Genomic DNA, 20,605 nt, shown 5'->3' on the forward strand with positions numbered 1-20,605 from the left:
AAGATTTGAAAATCGGCTCGAGTTCTAGTTTTTTGGCCCTAAAATATCAAAAAATGAGAAACGCTCATTCCGAAGCCATGGCTATTATTAATTAGGTTATTTTTTATGACCCCGTACAATTTTAGGTAATTCGAATCCGGTAACCCGTATTCATGTAGATGGTGTAGACTATAGCGTGTAAAATTTTGAAAATCGGCCCGAATTCCAATTTTTTGGCCCTAAAATTACAAAAAGGAGGAACAGTCATGCTAAAGCTATGACTATTGTTCATTAGGTCATTTTTTATGCCCCACAAAATTTTAGGCTATTTGGATCCGGTAGCCTGGATTCATGCAGATGGCGTAGCACACGAAATTTGGAAATCAATTATAAGTCTACTTTTTAGCCATAAAATGCCAAAAAATGAGAAAAGGTCATGTCGAAACCATGACTATTATTCATTAGGTCATTTTTATGGCCCCGCAAAATTTAAGGCTATTCGAATCTGGTAACTCAAATTCATAAAGATGGTATGGAGTATCACATACGAAAATTTAAAAATCGACCCGAATTCTAATTTTTTGGCCATAAAATGCAAAAAGGCGAGGAAAGGTCATGTAGAACCATGACTATTATTCATTAGGTCATTTTTATGTCTCCACAAAATTTTAGGCTATTCGGATCCGGTAACTCGGATTCATGTAGATGTGGTGGAGCACACAAAATTTTAAAAATTGGCCTGAATTCTAGTTTTTTGGTCATAAAATGCCTAAAAATGATGAACGGTCATGTCAAAGCCATGAGTATTATTCATTAAGTCATTTTTTATGGTCGCGCGGAATTTTATGCGATTCGGATCCGGAAGCCCGGATTCATGCAGATGGTGTGGATTATACCTAAAGGTGTTTAACGGGCGGGCTGAACAAAAAAAAATAGCCCGTCCGTTAACGGATCGGGTTGGTTAGCGGGCTGGTGGCGGGTTGGATATTTTCGGGTTATTTTGGGCCCATCGGGGTTCGGGCGGGCCGGGCTAGTATATATTTTTTTAATTAAATTTTGTTTTCTTATTCAATGTTATTGATACATAAGTATTTGCAAACTTTTAAGGCTTAGAATTAAACTTTGAAGTTTAAACTTTAAAGTTTTAAATTTGAAATTTGAATTTTAAAAATTTGAAATTGAAATTAGAAAGTAAGTGGCTCCAAAAAATTAATTAATAAGACCAATAGGCAACATGTAAGGATCAAACTTCGAAGGCTTTTATTTTATATTTTTAATACTTCAAATTAATTTGCAAGTTCTTTTTTATTTTTTTATTTTTGAACTTGCAAATTACAAGTTTACAACAATTATAAAAAATAAAAAATAGTACATCACATGCTTTGCATTATTTTTGTAAGTTCTTCCATGTCAACATGAGGTTCTTGGTTTCTGGCATTGGTTGAATCGGAAACATAAACCATTATATCTCCAATTTCTTGGTCCTCTGCTTCGTCTGCCTCGGCATGCCCTTGATTTCGCCATTCCGATCTTATCAAATCTCTGATAGAATTTCCAAAGCGTTGATGCCCAATGAATGGCGGGTAACTCGTAGTTGTTGCCTTGCTTGGCTAAATGCGCTCTCTGATGCGAGTGTTGAAATCGGCACATTTAGCACGTCTCGAGCCACGGTCGAAAGAATAGAAAATTGATTTGAGTTGCTCCTCCACTAACCCAGCGGTAGAAAATCCTTTGTGAGGGGCTCTGGTGACTTTTGCAAGTAGAATTGGAGTTCATCAATATTCCTGCTGATGGTTTGTTGATACTCTCCTAGTGTAGACCAAATCAAATAATCTTGAACACCATCATCATCATCCAAAGTTGTTACAGATGTTGAAGTATTACTTGAAGGAATATTTGCATCTACAACGAAAGAAGCATCAACAATGTTAGCATAATAATTATATAAAGTTTGTAAATGTTTGTGCAGATCAGAAATACAAGTGTCAATATCAGGAGTTTCAGTTGGTCCAATATCCATATAAGTATATAAAGCACTGATTAATTGGCGACACTTTATCATTTTGATAGTAGGGTTTAAAATAGCACCAATTAGGTAAATATGGGGAATTGGATAGAAATATTTTTTAAACTTATCTACCATAGATTCAATAACAGAAGTAAAAAAAAATTGTAACAGATACCGGGTTGCAGCACGTTAATGGGTTAGCGGGCTTAGCGTGTTCCGGTGCACCGGTATCGAAAATATGTTCGTCTACCCCCCCCCCCCTGCCCAACCCGTCCCAGCCCGCACCAATATGCTACAGTAATGGGCTAAACCGGGCAGACCCGGGCCGAAGTGAGTTGAAAACGGGTTAGCTCGGCCCGATTAACAAGTCTAATTATACCACATGAAAATTTAGAAATCGGTCTGAATTCTAGTTTTTAGGTCCTAAAATACCACAAAACGAGGAACGGTCATGCCGAAGTCATGACTCTTATTCATAATGACATTACACAAAATTTTAAATGACTCGAATCTGGTAGCCTGGATTTATGCAAATGATGTGGATTATTGCATACGAAAATTTAGAAATCGACCCGAGTTCTAGTTTTTTGGTCCTAAAATGCCAAAAATGAGGGGCGGTCATGTTGAAGCCATGAGTATTATTTATTAGGTTATTTTTTAGGGATAATTTCATATAAATACAACTCACACACCTGACTTGCAACATAATAGCCTAGATACCACTTTGCAAATCTATAGCCCAAAAAATAATAGGATAATTCCCGAAAGACAGCTTATTTTGCTCCCTTTGTATACAACCAGTTGTTTTCATTCTGTTGATTTCCTTTGATTATTAAGCATTTGATAAAAAAATACAAATCAACCACAACGCAACTCAAAAATCCTGAATAATACATATTATCCGAAGGTAAGAAATTCAAACACTTTTATATGCAATTGCTGAAGCAATCCAACAGGATAAAAGAAAAATAAAAACTTGGTAAATGAATTGTAGAATCCCTCCAACGCTCATACAACACATTACACGAAAAAGAAGAAGAGGAGGAAGTGTCAAACTTCTGTAGAGGCCTCTTACACCCAAACAATGTATATACATCCTTATAAACTGAAAAATATATAATTATACAATATTATACACAAATATACACATTTATACATAATTATACAATACTGTATAACTTTGTATAAATATGTATAATAGTGTATAAGAGGTGTTTGTATATCCATATACACAATTATACACTAGTATACAGTGTTGATACAAACTGCTAAATAGTTATGATTTTTATCCAAACCCAGTTTCAGATTCGAGACTTCAAGGTCATAATAATAATGACCAGAACTTCAAACTTCAAAATCTTCCAACATTAGTGGTTATTTTTTGGTGCAAATCAAGTTTGAGAGCTATTTATTTTCAGATTTGTGTGTATTCTTATGTTTCTTTCAAAAATCTTCTTCATTCTTCTGCTTGCCACCATGGACGACGGAGTCTTTCTTCGAGCCTTCTTCCAGCCATTAATGGCAGAACTGCGTGGGGGGGTAGAGGAGGGGGAATAGCGGGGGCTAGGTTAAGAGAGGATGAAGGATCTACGTGGGTTAGAAAGAAAGAAGTGAGAGGCGGTGAGAGAGAGAAGGGAATGAAGAAAGAAGAAAATAATAAAAATCCTAAAAGTATGTCATTAATAGTGGGCTAAAGGCTGAAAAGTTTTTTTCAAGTTATGTACAACATGGGCTAAATAGGGTAAGAGCTTCAAATGTGAGCCATTTTCGGTTGGGCTATTATGCCAAGTGACATGGGCTGTAATTCTTTCTATTTTTTATGGCCCCGCAAAATATCATGTGATTCGGATCCGGTAGCCCGGATTCATATAGATGTCGTGGACTACACCATACAAAATTTAAATCAGCCAGAATTTCAGTTTTTTAACCTAAAATGCCATAAAACAAGGAACAGTCATTAGCCATGACTATTGTTCATTAGGTCATTTTTTATGGCCTCGTAAAATTTTAGGCGATTCGAATTTGGTAGCCCGAATTTATGCAGATGGCGTGGACTATAGCCTACGAAATTTGAAAATCAGCTCGAATTCTAATTTGTTGGCCAAAACGAGGAACAATCATGCCAAAACAATGTCTATTGTTCATTAGATTATTTTTATGGCCCCACAAAATTGCAAGCAATTCAGATTAGGTAGTCGGATTCAAGCAGATGGCATGGTCTATAACACACGAAAATTATAAAATCGGCCTGAATTCCAATTTTTTGGCATTTTTTGCTATAAAATGCTAGAAACGAGAAACCGTCACGCCTAAGTCATGACTATTGTTCATTAGGTCATTTTTATGGCTCCGCAAAATTTTAGGCGATTCGAATCCGGTATTCTAGATTCATATAGATGTCGTGGAGCACACAAAAATTTGGAATCGGCATAAATTCTAGTTTTGTGGCCCTAAAATGCCAAAGAACGAGGAACGGTCATGCCAAAACCATGATTTTAGGTAATTTTTATGACCTGTAAAATTTTAGGTGATTCAAATCCGGTATCCTGGATTCATTTAGATGACATGTAACACACAAAAATTTAAAGATCGGCCCGAAGTCCAGTATTTTGAAATGCTAAAAAATGAGAAACGGTCGTGACGAATACATGACTATTGTTCATTAGGTCATTTTTGAAGGCCTCGCAAAATTTTAGGCGATTCGGATCCGGTAGCCCGAATTCATGCAGATGGCATGGACTAGCATACGAAAATTTGAAAATTGCCCGAATTCCAATTTTTTAGTCCTAAAATGCCAAAAAATAAAAATGGTCATGCCAAAGCCATGATTATTTTTTCTTATGTCATTTTTTATTTTCGTGTAAAATTTTAGGTGATTCAAATCCGGTAGCCCAGATTCATGTAGAAAGCGCACACGAAAATTTATTATCGACCCAAATGCTTGTTTTTGGCCCTAAAATTCCAAAAGATAAGAAAATGGTCATGCTGAAGCCATGACTATTGTTCATTAGGTCATTTTTATGTCCTCGCAAAATTTTAGGCGATTCGGATCCAACGACCTGTATTAACACAGATAGCGTGGACTATAGCACACAAAAATTTAGATTTCAACTCGAATTTCGATTTTTTGGCTCTACAATGACAAAAAATGAGGAGTGGTTATGCCGAAGCGATGACTATTTTCATTAGGTAGTTTCTAATGGGCATGCAAAATTTTAGGCGATTCGGAGCCAGTCGTTCGAATTCATGCAGATGGTGCGGACTAGTACACGAAAATATGAAAATCGTCCTAAATTTCTATTTTATGGCCCTAAAATACCCCCCCAAAAAAAAGAGAAACGATTTGGCGAAGCAATGCCTATTATTCATAAGGTCTTTTTTTTATGGGCTCGCAAATTGTTTTCCGATTCGGAGCCGGTTGCCCGAATTCATGCAGATGACATGGACTATAACACATAAAAAACTAAAAATCATCTTGAATTCCAATTTTGTAGCCCTAAAATGCCAAAAAATAAGGAACGGTCATGGCAAAGCAATGACTATTGTTCATTAGGTCGTTTTTTATGGTCCCGCATATTTTTTAGGCAATTCGGAGCCGGTCGCCCAGCATATGATTTTGGATATGGATTAAAGATCGTGAATAAAAGGAATAAGAGGACTGTGTGGGATTGAACGAAGATTAGCGGGGGAGTCTTGACTAAGGACAAAGATCAAGAATTAAGGGAGAAGTTGTTGGCCGTGGGGGCCTGGAGGAGTAGCGGGAACGCGGGTAATATATCGACCATTACGGCGAACTGCATTAGGAAAACGGCAAGTGAGGTGTTTAGGGATCTCAAAGAGTTATTCTGGCAGCTGCAAAGGGGCTGGTGGTGCAATGAATAGATCAAGTAGAAGCCAAGTTTTGAAGTTTGCGAAGAGCAAAGCTGGGGAGGAAAAGAAGATGAATAGAGAGTGGTACAAGAAGGCTAAGAAGGAAGCAAAATTGGCGGTTTCAGAGGCTAAGACTGTTGCATTTGGTCATCCGTATGAAGAACTTGGGGACAAATGCGGGGACAAGAATCTATTTAGGCTGGCCAAGGTGAGAGAAAGGAAGATCTTTGACCTAGACCAAGTGAGATGCATCAAAGACGGGGAAGGTAGATTTAATGAAAGAGGCACAGGTTAAACAAAGATGGAAAACATACTTCCATAAACTCTTGAATGAAGAGGTGTACATGAACCTTGTGCTGGGTGATTTGGAAATTTTCGAGAATCATCGAGATTTTGGGTATTTTAGGCGCATAAAATTCTAGAGGTCGAGGGGGCTATGCGTGAGGTGAGCAGGGCAGAGCGATCGGGCTAGATGAATTTTTGATGGAATTTTGGAAGTATGTGGGCAGGGCAGGGTTGGAATGACTCACTGGGATGCCCAAAGAGTAGAGGTGGAGTATAATAATTTTTTTGTACAAGAACAAAAGTGATATCCAAAATTACAACAACTATAGGGGCATCAAGTTGTTTAGTCATACTACAAAAGTCTGCGAGAGGGTAGTGAAAGTTAGGGTAACAAATAATGTATCTATTTTTAAGAATCAGTTCGGATTCATGCCGGGACATTTGACTATGAAAGCTATCCACCTTGTTAGGAGGTTGGTGAAACTATACATAGAGAGGAAGAAAGATTTGCATATGATGTTTATTGAACTAGAGAAAGCGTATGATAAAGTCTCAAGGGAGGTTATTTGGAGATGTTTAGAGGCTAGGGTTGTTCCTGTAGCGTATTAGGGTGATCAAAGGACGTATATGGAGCTAAGACTAAAATGAAGACAGTGGGAGGAGACTCGGATTATTTTTTGGTTGTGATGTGGTTACACTAAGGATCTGCGCTTAGCCCGTTTTTATTTCCCTTGGCAATGAACACACTGACGCGCCACATTCTAGGGGAGGTACCATTGTGTATGTCGTTCGCAAATGATATTATGCTGATTGACGAGACACGAGGTGGTGTTAACGAAAAGCTTGAGGTTTGGAGATAAACCCTTTATGTCTAAAGGTTCAAGTTGAGCAGGACAAAGATAGAGTATTTGGAGTGCAAGTTCAGTGACGCACGGAGGAAGCAAACACGTACGAGAGGCTTGACTCATAATTCATAACTAAGAGAGAAAGTTACAAATATCTTGGATCTATTATCCAAGGGAATGAGATGATTGATGAGGATCTCACACATCGTCGGAGCAGGGTGGATGAAATGGAGGCTAGCTTCCGGCATCTTATGTGATAAGAATTTAGCACCGAAACTTAAAGGTATGTTTTATAGAATGGTGGTTAGATCGACTATATTGTATATGGCAGAATATTAGTCAATCAAGAACTCCCATATCCAGAAGATGAAAGTAGTAAATATGACTATGTTGAGATGGATAAGTGGGCATACCATGTTGGATAAGATTAGGAATAAAGATATCCGATTAAAGGTGGGTATGGTTCCCGTGGAGGACAAGATACGGGAAGCGAGATTGAGATGGTTTGGGCATGTGCAGAGAAGAAGCTCAGATGCCCCAGTAAGGAGGTGCGGGCGGTTGTCTTTGGCGGGTATGAGAAGAGGTATAAGGAGGTCTGAAAAGTATTAGGTAAATGTGATCATGTAGGACGTAGCACGACTGCAGCTTACCGAGTATATGGCCCTTTATAGGAGGGTGTGAAGGTCGAAAATTAGGATAAAAGGTTAGTAAGTAGGCGAGCATTATGTTCGGTACCGAGGTAGTAAGGTTAGTATGGTAGTTTTTTGTTTTAGATTGCTAGTATTTATGCTATTTTCCAATTATCTTCAGCTTTGGTCTCTTAGTATCTTGTTTTTGGTATTGCTTGTTGTTGATACTGCTTCCTTCTATCTAATTTTCTGGCTTTGAGATTGTTGTAACTATCTTTCCGGTCCTATTTGTTGATATTATTTGTTTCTACCATTTTTTTAATCTTTCTCGAGCCGAGGGTCTATCGAAAATAGCTTCTCTATCTTCCCAGGGTAGGAGTAGGCCTGCGTATGCACTACCATCCCCAGACCTCACTTGTGAAACTTCACTGGGCGGTTGTTGCTGTTTGATCACTTATGTAGTTTATAGTTTATTTTCTGCTATCGTGTGATAAATTTTATTTTGGGTAAGACGGGATCTACAAAAATTATATTGTGTCAAAACTTTTAGGAGATGATGAAAATGTCAGAACATCAAGTAAGGACAAACTCTATTATAAAGAATTGTCGGTGGTTAATGCTCAAGTTTGGGAACCATATGTTATCGCATAATTTATGGGAAGGAGACTCGATACAAGTGGAGGATAGCTTGCTTGGAAAAATGCTAGTTCTGTGATCTATCTACTAGTTCCAACTTGAGGCAGCCGTCTTAGCGGACATATAAGGAATGAGATTTGGTTTAAAGAATTTCGGAATGTGTTCATAATATTTTAGCTAGGCTTGAAAATCTTTATGTCCTTAAAGGCACTCATTTGAGTTATGTAATGACTATTCTTAGGGGTCGTTTGGTAGAGTGTATAAGAATAGTGCGGAATAATGTGTATTAGTAATGCATGAATTAGTAATGCATGTGTTAGTAATGCAAGCATTAGTTATGAAAATATTATTTCTTATCTATTATTTGGTGTGATGTATTAAAATTATAATGCATTGCATAATTTTTAAGAAAAATAGTTGTTTAGAAAAATACCCTCTATATTCTCTATAGCTTTAAGGGATGCATTAATAGCCTTGGTATTACTAATGCCATGGTTTTCTATGCATTACTTATGCATGGGATAATACCAAGTATGAAGTATAACTAATATAAGTATATACATATGTTGAAAAAATATACCAAACAAGGTATAAGTAATGCATAGAGATAATGCCTGCATTATTATTTCTAATACCTCCTACCTGTGATGACCTAAAAGGTCATCACTCGTTTTGAAAGTAAATTCTGTATTTTGAGGCCTAAAAAAACCTCTTTTGTATCGCCTCGATTTGCGTGCGCAGTCCGGGCGCATTTTCGGAACGCTTTTATGTGAAATCTAAGTAAAATAAGGAAATTGGTCTTTAAAATTTGATAAAAGTTGATTTTGGTCAACATTCTTGGTAAACAGACACGGACCCGTGATCCAACGGTCTCGTAGGGTCCGTAGTAAAATATGGGACTTGGGCGTATGCCCGAAATCGAATTCCAAGGTCCCGAGCCCGAGAAAAGAATTTTTAAAGAAAATTATTTGCTAGAAAATATAAAGGTTTTGAGAAGTGAATTGATGCAATTTCTTGATGGTATCGGACCCGTATCTTGGTTTCGTATCCTGGTACAAGTTTAAAATAATAATTTGGTTGAATATGTGGGATTTGGTAAGTATCAGAGTTCATTTGGTATAAAACAGACCTATAGTTGTGAGAATAGAATTTTCAATGTTCTTGAGTGATTTCATGAATTTGAGGTTTAATTCATAGTTGTTGATGTTATGTTAATGATTTGATCGCACGAACAAGTCCGTATGATATTTTTGGACTTGCGTGCATGTTTGGTTTGGAGCCCCGAGGGCTCGGGTGAGTTTTGGATAGGCCACGGAGTGAAATTTGACTTAGAAAAACTGCTGGTGTGTTGCAGGTCTGCAGGCTTCGCAATTGGCTCGCAAATGCGAGCTCGCATTTGCGAAGTATTATCACAATTGCGAATATGGGTTGGGCAGGGAGACCTTCGCATTTGCGAAGCTCTATGTCGCAAATGCGACTTCAGCAGTGATCGCAATTGCGAACGATGGTTCGCATTTGCGAAGTAAACAAGGCAGGCCTACCTTCACATTTGCGAAGCTTGGGCCCCATTTGCGAACCTGACATCGCAAATGCGATAACTGCACCTATGTAAGTTATGACTTAGATGGATTTTTCTTCATTTTTCCAACTCTTTCAAACCCTAAGCTCTCCTGGGCGATTTTCTAAAGAAGGGTTCTTCTCCAAATGATTAGTAAGTCATGTCTAACTCATTTCTTTCAATCTAATCCATCTTTTTACATGATTTCATTTCAAAATCAAGGGTTTTTCATGGGAAATTGGGTGATTTTGGGTAGAACTTAAGATTTTCAAATTTTGGGGATTTGGACTTCGATTTGAGGTCTGATTTCAAAATAAACTATATATTTGAGTTTGTGGGTGAATGGGTGATCGGATTTTGGTTCGAACCTCGGGTTTTGACCAAGCGGGCCCGGGGTCGATTTTTGACATTTTGGAGAAATCATTAGAAAACCTATTTTCATGCATTAGAATTGGTTTATTTAGCATTTATTGATATCGTTAAGTAAATTGTGACTAGATACAAGCGAATTGGAAGTGGAATCGAGAGGTAAAGCGGTAGTTGAGGCTTGATTGTGTTCGTGGCATTGAGGTAAATGTTTGCTCTAACTTTAGTTTGAGGGAATAAGAGTTGTGGTCTTATTTTCTACGTGTTAATTATTTAGTACGACGTATAGGTGTGGTGACAAGTATCTATACGTTGGTGTCAAGCATGCCCTGAGTCTTATACTATGATTGTTGTGACTCTGTTATGTATTGTCCATGCTTAATATAAGGATTATTAATGTTGAACATGGCTTATGGAAGTATTCTTGGTAATTGAACATTGTAGAGCATTGGCTCAAGTTTAGATTTATGTTGTGAAGTGATTGTGGGAATGAGAAGAGGTTTATGATATTGTTTCCCTTGCCGGGATGTTATTGCTTATGATATTGTTTCCCTTGCCGAGATATTATTGTTATACTATTGTTCCCTTGCCCGGATTCTATTGTGATTTTATTGATTCCCTTTCCCGAATTGCTTGTGATTGTTGCTTGGGTAAGGAAGAGTGGAAAGCACGAAGGGTGATGCCGTGCGTGATATTTGTGAGTGAGTGTTAATGCACGAAGGGTGATGCCGTGCCGATATTATGAATGTAAAAACACGAAGGGTGATGTTGTGCCATGATATGAGTGATAATGCACGAAGGATAATGTCGTGCCATGATTATGTGAGGTAAAAGCACGAAGGGTGATGCCGTGCTGAATCTATTGATTCTTATGGTGAGGACGAGAGTAAAAGCACGAAGGGTGATGTCGTGCACTTGTTACTGTTTTTTTCTTATTCTGGCTTATAACTGAATTATGGCTTTCTTTGTGCTCCCGTACTGGAAATTATGTTAGTACTTGATATCCCCCGCAGCATGTTCCCCCTTCCCATCTTTAACTGCTAGTTTCTGTTATTATTATTTGTTGTAAATGATTTAACTGCACACGTTTACTTGGTAGTCTTTTCCTAGCCTCGTCACTACTTCGCCGAGGTTAGGCTCGACACTTACCAGCACATGGGGTCGGTTGTGCTGATACTACACTCTGCACTGTGTGCAGATCCCGGTGCAGGAGCATTTGGACCATAGAGAGGTTGCTGCCTTCAGTCCAGTGGAGACCCCAGGTAGTCCTGCAGATGTCCGCAGGCCTTGGCTTCCCCTTCTATCCTTTCCATTTTGTTTTTATTTATTTCAGAGACAGACTTGTACTTTTCTATTCAGACCACTGTTTGTAGTATTCGTAGACGGTTCCTGACATTGTGACACCAATTATGGGTAGAGTTGTATTTGGGATTTTGTACTAGCATTTTGTTAAATCGTCTTCCGCATTTCTTTTATTATTGTTGTTACTTCGTTGTTGATCATGTTAATTTGAAATTGTTAAAAGTATTAGGAAAAAAGGGTAATAAAATCTGTAACACTCGATTTGCCTAGCTTTCACGAGTAGGCGCCATCACGACTCCCGAGGGTGGGAAATCCGGGTCGTGACAAGTTGGTATCAGAGCTCTAGGTTGCTTTGGTCTCACAATTCACGGACAAGCTTAGTAGAGTCTGATGGATCGGTACAGAGACGTCTGTGTTTATCCCTAGAGGCTACAGAGTTAGGAAAAACTTCACATCTATTCTTTCCTATCGTGCGACTTGATTTCTCAATGCTAATTGAACTTCCACTCTGTTCTTTCGAGATGGTTAGAACACGTACCGCTTCATCAGCTGACCAGCAGCCCGAGCCCCCAGTAGCAGCTCCTGCGAGGGGCAGAGGCCGAGGCCGTGCTAGGGCCCGAGGCAGAGGCAGGGCTAAGCCCGGAGCTCAAGCAGCAGCACCAGCGGCGGAGCCTCGGGTTGAGTTTGATGATGAGGTTCTAGCCAAGGCAGTTCTAGAAGGACCAGCTCAGGTCCCAGAGGGATTCATCGCAACCCCGGTACTTCAAGATGCTCTGGTCCGTCTAATGGGCCTTATGGAGAGTGTCACTCAGGCAGGCATATTTCCTGTAGCACCAGCTGTTTCTCATGCGGGAGGAGGAGCCCAGACTCTTGCTACTCGCACTCCGGACCAGATGGCTCCCCAGTTTCAGACTCCAACAGCTCAGCCAATTGGGGTAGTTCAGCCGGGTGTTATGGCACAGACGGGTGAGGGGCCAGCTATGTCCGTTGATGCCTTGTGGAGGTTGAACAGGTTCACTAAGCTTTTTACTACCACTTTTGGTGGTACATCTTCTGAGGATCCCATGATTATTTGGACAGCTGTCATGAGGTTCTACAGAATATGGGAATAGTGGAGACCAATAGGGTCGACTTTGTTGCTTTTCGTCTGTCTAGATCCGCCAAGACATGGTGGAGGGATTATTGTTTGTCTAGACCAGCTGGGTCACCGGCTTTGACTTGGGATCAGTTCTCTCAGCTATTTTTGGAGAAGTTTCTTCCTATCACTCAGAGGGAGAACTATCAGAGGCAGTTTGAGCGTCTCCAGTAGGGTTCTATGACTGTCACTCAGTACGAGACTAGATTTATTGACTTGGCCCTTCATGCTCTTCGTATACTTCCCACTGAGAGAGAGAGAGAGTGAGGAGGTTCACTAAGGGACTCGTTCAGCTTATTCGATTGCAGATGGCTAAAGAAAAGGGGGCGAGATTTCTTTTCAGGATGCGGCCAATGTGGCCAGGAGAGTTGAGATGGTTCTATCACAAGGGAGTGGTCAGGGGTCTGACAAGAGGCCTCGTCATTCGGGCAGGTTCAGTGGTGCCTCGTCTGGAGGTAGGGATTTTTTTGGTAGGGGCCATCCTTCCAGGCCGTTTCATTCAGCACTGCAGGCTTCTCACGGTGCTCCATGTGGCCGTGGTTCTCATATGTAGTATTCTGATCAGCTGCCCTACAGTGCATCGCCATCTCCTATTAGTGCATCTCCGTTCTAGAGTTTTCAGGTTCGTCAGTCCCAGCAGCCGAGGGATTGTTATACTTGTGGCGACACGAGGCATATTGCTAGATTTTGCCCTTGAGCACCGAGCAACTCTCAACATTAGGGTTCCCGTGCCATGGTTTAGGCACCGAGTGTTCCGCTGCCCGCTCAGCCAACTAGAGGTGGAGGTAGAGGTGCTAGAGGTGGAGGTAGAGGTATTAGAGGTGGAGGTCGGGCCGCTAGAGGTGGAGGCCAACCAGCAAGAGGCCGTCCCAGAGATATAGTTCAAAGTGGTGGGGCCCAGTCCCGATGTTATGCTCTTCCAGCCAGACCTGAGGCTGAGGCCTCCGATGCAGTTATTACAGGTACTGTTCTAGTTTGTAGTAGAGATGCTTCAGTTCTATTTGATCCAAGATCTACCTACTCCTATGTGTCATCTTATTTTGCACTGTGTTTGGTCATGCCTAGTGATTCCTTGAGTGCTCATGTATATGTGTCTACACCGGTGGGTGATTCTATTATGGTAGATCGTTTCCATCGTTCACGTATAGTTGTTAATGGGGGTCTTGAGACTCGAGTAGATCTATTACTTTTGGATATGGTTGATTTTGATGTCATATTGGGGATGGACTGGTTATCACCTTACCACGCTATCTTGGACTGTCATGCCAAGACTGTGACCTTAGCCTTGCCGGATCTACCTCGTTTAGAGTGGAGAGGGACTCCTAGTCATTCCACCCGTAGGGTTATCTCATATATGAAGGCTTGGAGCATGGTTGATAAGGGATGTTTCGCCTATTTAGCGTATGTTCGTGATTCTAGTGCCGAGGTTTCATCTATGGATTCTGTGCCTGTTGTCCGTGAGTTTCCTGAGATATTTCCTTCATACCTGCCGGGGATGCCACCCGACAGGGATATTGACTTTTGCATTAGTTTGGCTCCGGGAACTCAGCCTATTTCTATTCCGCCATATCGTATAGCCCCGCCTGAGTTGAAAGAATTGAAGGAGCAGTTGCAAAACATGCTTGATAAGGGCTTCATTAGACCTAGTATCTCGTCTTGGGGTGCACCAGTGTTGTTTGTTAACAAGAAAGATGGATCGATGAGAATGTGTATGGATTATCGGTAGTTGAACAAGGTGACAATCAAGAATAAGTACCCATTGCCGAGGATTGATGATTTATTTGACCAGCTTCAGGGTTCCCAAGTGTTTTCTAAGATCGATTTGAGATCTGGCTACCATCAGTTGAGGATTAGGGCATCCGATGTCCCTAAGATAGCTTTTCGCACTCGGTACAGGCATTATGAGTCCTTGGTGATGTCATTCGGGTTGACAAATGCCCCAGCATTCATGGATTTGATGAACCGAGTGTTCAAGCCTTACTTGGATTCCTTCATGATAGTCTTCATTGATGATATTTTGATCTATTCTCGCAGCCAGCAGGAGCATGAGCAACATCTGAGAGTTGTTCTTTAGACTTTGAGAGATAGTCAGTTATATGCTAAGTTTTCGAAATGTAAGTTCTGGTTGAGTTCAGTTGCATTCATGGGTCACGTTGTATCAGCAGAGGGTATTCAGGTGGATCTGAAGAAGATAGAGGCAGTCAAAGACAGGCCTAGACCCGCATCAGCTACAGAGATCCGGATTTTCTTGGGTTTGGCGTGTTATTACTGTCGGTTTGTGGAGGGATTTTCATCTATTGCAGCCCCCGATGACCAAGTTGACCCAGAAGGGTGCCCAGTTCAGGTGGTCGGACGAGTGTGAGGCGAGCTTTCAGAAGATCAAGACAACTTTGACTACAGCACCGGTGTTAGTATGGCCTACAGGTTCAGGGCCATATACAGTATATTGTGACGCATCTTGTATTGGACTTGGTGCGCTGTTGATGTAGGATGGCAAGGTCATTGCGTATGCTTCACGACAGTTAAAGATTCATGAGAAGAATTATCCAGTTCATGATTTGGAGTTAGCATCCATTGTTCACGTGCTGAATATTTGGAGGCACTATTTATATGGCGTGTCATGTGAGGTGTTCACGAGAGTCTGCAGTACTTGTTCAAGCATAAGGAGATAAATTTGAGGCAAAGAAGGTGATTAGAGCTACTGAAAGACTATGATATCACCATCTTATATCATCCGGGGAAGGCCAATATAGTGGCCGATGCTTTGAAAGTCAGTCAGCATGGGTAGTCTTGCGTATATTCCGGTCGGTGAGAGACCTCTTGCTTTGGATGTTCAGGCTTTAGCCAATCAGTTCGTGAGGTTGGATGTTTCTGAGCCCAGTCGTGTGTTAGCTTGTATAGTCGCTCGTTCTTCATTATTTAAGTGTATCGGAGATCGGCAGTATGATGATCCTCATTTGTGTGTCCTTAGGGACACAATGTGGCACGGTGGTGCCAAGCAGGTTACGTTAGGATATGATGGAGTTTTGAGGATTGCAGAGTCGAGTTTGTGTGCCTAATGTGGATGGACTTCGAGAGTTGATTCTAGAGGAGGCCCATAGTTCCCGGTACTCTATTCATCCGGGCGCCGCTAAGATGTATCAGGATTTGCGGCAACATTACTGGTGGAGGAGGATGAAGAAGGATATTGCTGCATATGTGGCTCGGTATTTGAATTATCAGCAGTTAAAGTACGGGCATCAGAGACCTGGTGGTTTGTTTCAGAGGATTGAGAATCATGAGTGGAAGTGGGAGCGTATCACTATGGACTTCGTTTTTGGACTCCCACAGACTTAGAGGAAGTTCGACGCAGTGTGGGTTATTGTTGATAGACTGACAAAGTCAGCACATTTCATTCCTGTGGCAGTTTCTTATTCTTCTGAGCGGTTGGCAGAGATCTATATCCAGGAGATTGTTCGTCTTCATGGTGTGCCCGTGTCTATCATTTCGAACCGAGGTACGCAGTTTACCTTGCATTTCTAGAGGGCTGTTCAGCGTGAGTTGGGCACACGGGCCGAGTTGAGCACAACATTTCATCCTCAGACGGACGGACAGTCCGAGCGTACTATTCAGATTTTAGAGGATATGCTCCGAGCTTGTGTTATTAACTTTGGAGGCTCGTAGGATCAGTTCTTGCCTTTAGCGGAGTTTGCCTACAACAACAACTATCAGTCGAGCATCCAAATGGCTCCCTTTGAGGCATTATATGATAGGCGGTGTCGATCGCTGGTTGGGTGGTTTGATCCGGGAGAGGCTCGATTGTTAGGTACGGATCTAGTACAGGATGCCCTGGACAAGGTTAAGATCATTCAGGATAGGCTTCGTACAGCTCAGTCTAGGCAAAAGAGTTATGCCGACCGTAAGGTTCGTGATGTGGCATTCATGGTCGGAGACGAGTGTTGCTTCGGTTGTCGCCTATGAAGGGTGTGATGAGATTTGGAAAGAAGGGCAAGCTAAACCCTAGATTCATTGGTCCTTTTGAGATTCTTGATCGAGTGGGAGAGGTGGCTTACAGACTTGTGTTGCCGCCGAGTTTATCAGCCGTGCATCCAATGTTTTATGTGTCCGTGCTTTGGAAGTATCACGGAGATCCATCCCACGTGTTAGACTTCAGCACTGTCCAGTTGGACAAGGACTTGTCCTATGAGGAGGAGTCGGTAGCTATTCTAGATCGGCATGTTCGTCAGTTGAGATCGAAGGGTTTCCCTTCGGTGCGTGTTCAGTGGAGGGGTCAGCATGTTGAGGCAGCGACCTGGGAGTCTGAGTCCGATATGCGGAGCCGATATCCCCTTCTTTTCTCCGACTCAAGTACTTTTCTTATGTCCGTTCGAGGACGAACGATTGTTTTAGAGGTGGAGAATGTGATACCCAAAAGGTCATCGCTCGTTTTGAAAGTAAATTCTGTGTTCCGAGGCCTAAAAAAACCTCTTTTTGTCTCGCTTCGATTTGCATGCGCAGTCCCGGACGCATTTCCGCAACGTTTTTATGTGAAATCTAAGTAAAATAAGGAAATTGGTCTTTAAAATTTGATTAAAGTTGACTTTGGTCAACATTCTTGGTAAACGGACCCGAACCCATGATCCGACGGTTTCGTAGGGTCTGTAGTAAAATATGGGACTTGGGCGTGTGCCCGAAATCGAATTCCGAGGTCCCAAGCCCGAGAAAAGAATTTTTAAAGAAAATTATTTGCTGGAAAATATAAAGGTTTTTAGAAGTGAATTAATGCAATTTCTTGATGGTATCGGGCCCGTATCTTGGTTCCGAAGCCCTTTACGAGTTTAAAATAATAATTTGGTTGAGTATGTGGAATTTGGTAAGAATCAGAGTTCGTTTGGTACAAAACGGACCTATAGTTGTAAGAATAGAAATTTCAATGTTCATGAGTGATTTCATGAACTTGAGGTTTAATTCATAGTTGTTGATGTTATGTTGATGATTTGACCACACGAGCAAGTCCGTATGATATTTTTGGACTTGCGTGCATGTTTGGTTTGGAGCCCCGAGGGCTCAGGTAAATTTTGGATAGGCCACAGAGTGAAATTTGACTTAGGAAAACTGCTGGTGTGTTGAAGGTCTGCAGGCTTCGCAATTGCGAAGCCTGGCTCGCAAATGAGAGCTCGCATTTGCGAAGTATTATCGCAATTGCGAATATGGGCTGGGCAGGGAGACCTTCGGATTTGCGAAGCTCTATGTCGCAAATGCGACTTCAGCAATGATCGCAATTGCGGACGATGGTTCGCATTTGCGAAGTAAGCATGGAAGGCCTACCTTCTCATTTGCGAAGCCTGGGCCGCATTTGCGAGTTCGCGTTTGCGAACCTGACATCGCAAATGCGATAACTGCACCTGTGTAAGTTATGACTTAGACGGATTTTTCTTCATTTTCCAACTCTTTCAAACCCTAAGCTCTCTTAGGCGATTTTCCCAAGAAGGGTTCTTCTCCAAATCATTAGTAAGTCATGTCTAACTCATTCCTTTCAATCTAATCCATGTTTTTACATGATTTCATTTCAAAATTAAGGGTTTTTCATGGAAATTTGGGGATTTTGGGTAGAACTTAGAATTTTCAAATTTTGGGGATTTGGACCTCGATTTGAGGTCCGATTTCAAAAAATTATATATTTGAGTTCGTGGGTGAATGGGTGATCGGGTTTTGGTTCGAACCTCGCGTTTTGACCAAGCGGGCACGGGGTCGATTTTTGACTTTTTGGGGAAATCATTAGAAAACCTATTTTCATGCATTAGAATTGCTTTATTTAGCATTTATTGATATTGTTAAGTAAATTGTGACTGGATACAAGCGAATTGGAAGTGGAATCGAGAGGTAAAGCGGTAGTTGAGGCTTGATTGTGTTCGTGGCATTTAGGTAAGTGTTTGGTCTAACTTTAGCTCTAGGGAATATGAGTTGTGGTCTTATTTTCTACGTGTTAATTGTTGAGTACGACGTATAGGTGTGGTGACGAGTATCTATACGTTGGTGTCAAGCATGCCCGTGAGTCTTATACTATGATTGTTGTGACTCTGTTATGTATTGTCCATGCTTAATATGATTATTATTAATGTTGAACAAGGCTTATGGAAGTATTTTTGGTAATTGAACATTGTAGAGCATTGGCTCAAGTTGAGATTTATGTTGTGAAGTGATTGTGAGAATGAGAAGAGATTTATGATATTGTTTCCCTTGCCGAGATGTTATTGCTTATGATATTGTTTCCCTTTCCGGGATATTATTGTTATACTATTGTTCCCTTGCCGGGATTCTATTGTAATTTTATTGATTCCCTTGCCCGAATCGCTTGTGATTGTTGCTTGGGTAAGGAAGAGTGGAAAACACGAAGGGTGATGTCGTGCGTGATATTTGTGAGTGAGTATTAATGCACGAAGGGTGATGCCGTGCCGATATTGTGAATGTAAAAACACGAAGGGTGATGTTGTGCCTTGATATGAGTGATAATGCACGAAGGATAATGCCGTGCCATGATTATGTGAGGTAAAAGCACGAAGGGTGAAGCCGTGCCGAATCTATTGATTCTTATGGTGAGGACGAGAGTAAAGGCACGAAGGGTGATGTCGTGCACTTGTTACTGTTTTTTCTTATTATGGCTTATAACTGAATTATGGCGTTCTTTGTGCTCCCCTACTGGAAATTATGTTAGTACTTGATATCCCCCGCAGCATGTTCCCCCTTCCCATCTTTAACTGCTAGTTTTTGTTATTATTATTTGTTGTATATGATTTAACTGCACATGTTTACTTGGTAGTCTTGTCCTAGCCTCGTCACTACTTCGGCGAGGTTAGGCTCGACACTTACCAGCACATGGGGTCGATTGTGCTGATACTACAATCTGCACTGTGTGCAGATCCTAGTACTGGAGCATTTGGACCATAGAGAGGTTGCTGCCTTCAGTCCAGTGGAGACCCGAGGTAGTCCTTCAGACGTCCGCAGGCCTTGGCGTCCCCTTATATCCTTTCCATTCTGTTTTTATTTTTTTTAGAGACAGACTTGTATTTTTCTATTCAGATCACTGTTTGTAGTATTTGTAGACGGTTTGTTGATATTGTGTCACAAATTCTGGGTAGAGTTGTATTTGGGATTTTGTACTAGCATTTTGTTAAATTATCAAATTTCGTCTTCCGCATTTCTTTATTATTGTTGTTACTGCGTTGTTGATCATGTTAATTTGAAATTGTTAAAAAGGTTAGGGAAAAAGGGTAATAAAATCTGTAACGCTCGGCTTGCCTAGCTTTCATGAGCAGGCGTCCTCACAACTCCCGAGGGTGGGAAATCCGGATCGTGACACTACCAAACGGCCCCTTAAGGTTTTAATGTAACAACCTTTATTCCCCCAAAAAAGAAAGGAATTTTTACACGAATAGCCGGTCAAATTTACTATTTTTAGCCGGTATACATAGATTATACGTTGATTACATATAATTATTTACATATTACATATGGATTATACATATATTATACATCAATCATCCTACGAGTTCTTTTCTCCAAAACCTTGAAGTCACTCTTCTGAAAGATTTCACTGACATTCTTCGCTTAGAATAAGAATTTTGGAAACTTATATCACGTGTCCAATGGTTACAAGATGGCGATGCTAATACAAAATTCTTTCATTTATCCACTTTACAACGCCGTCGCCGAAACTATATCATAGCCTTAAAAGACAACGCAGGCAACTGGTGTTTTGAGGATACCCATATATAAAATACCATACTTACTTATTTCACACAGCTCTTTACTGCTGACTCTCCTCACTCCTAAATTTCCCACACCTCCCCTCCCCCAACCACCATTTCTCCTACTGAAAGCTCGAATCTTGTCAGACCTGCCACTGATCTCGAAATCATCTCCGCCGTCAAGTGTCGTGCCCCCTTATTCCCTCTTTGCATCGGGAGATCGGGTTTATGACATTTTAGGTGCAGGACAACTCATTCCTTTTGG

Source organism: Nicotiana attenuata, chromosome 7, assembly GCF_001879085.1.
Source record: "Nicotiana attenuata strain UT chromosome 7, NIATTr2, whole genome shotgun sequence".
NCBI lineage: Eukaryota > Viridiplantae > Streptophyta > Magnoliopsida > Solanales > Solanaceae > Nicotiana > Nicotiana attenuata.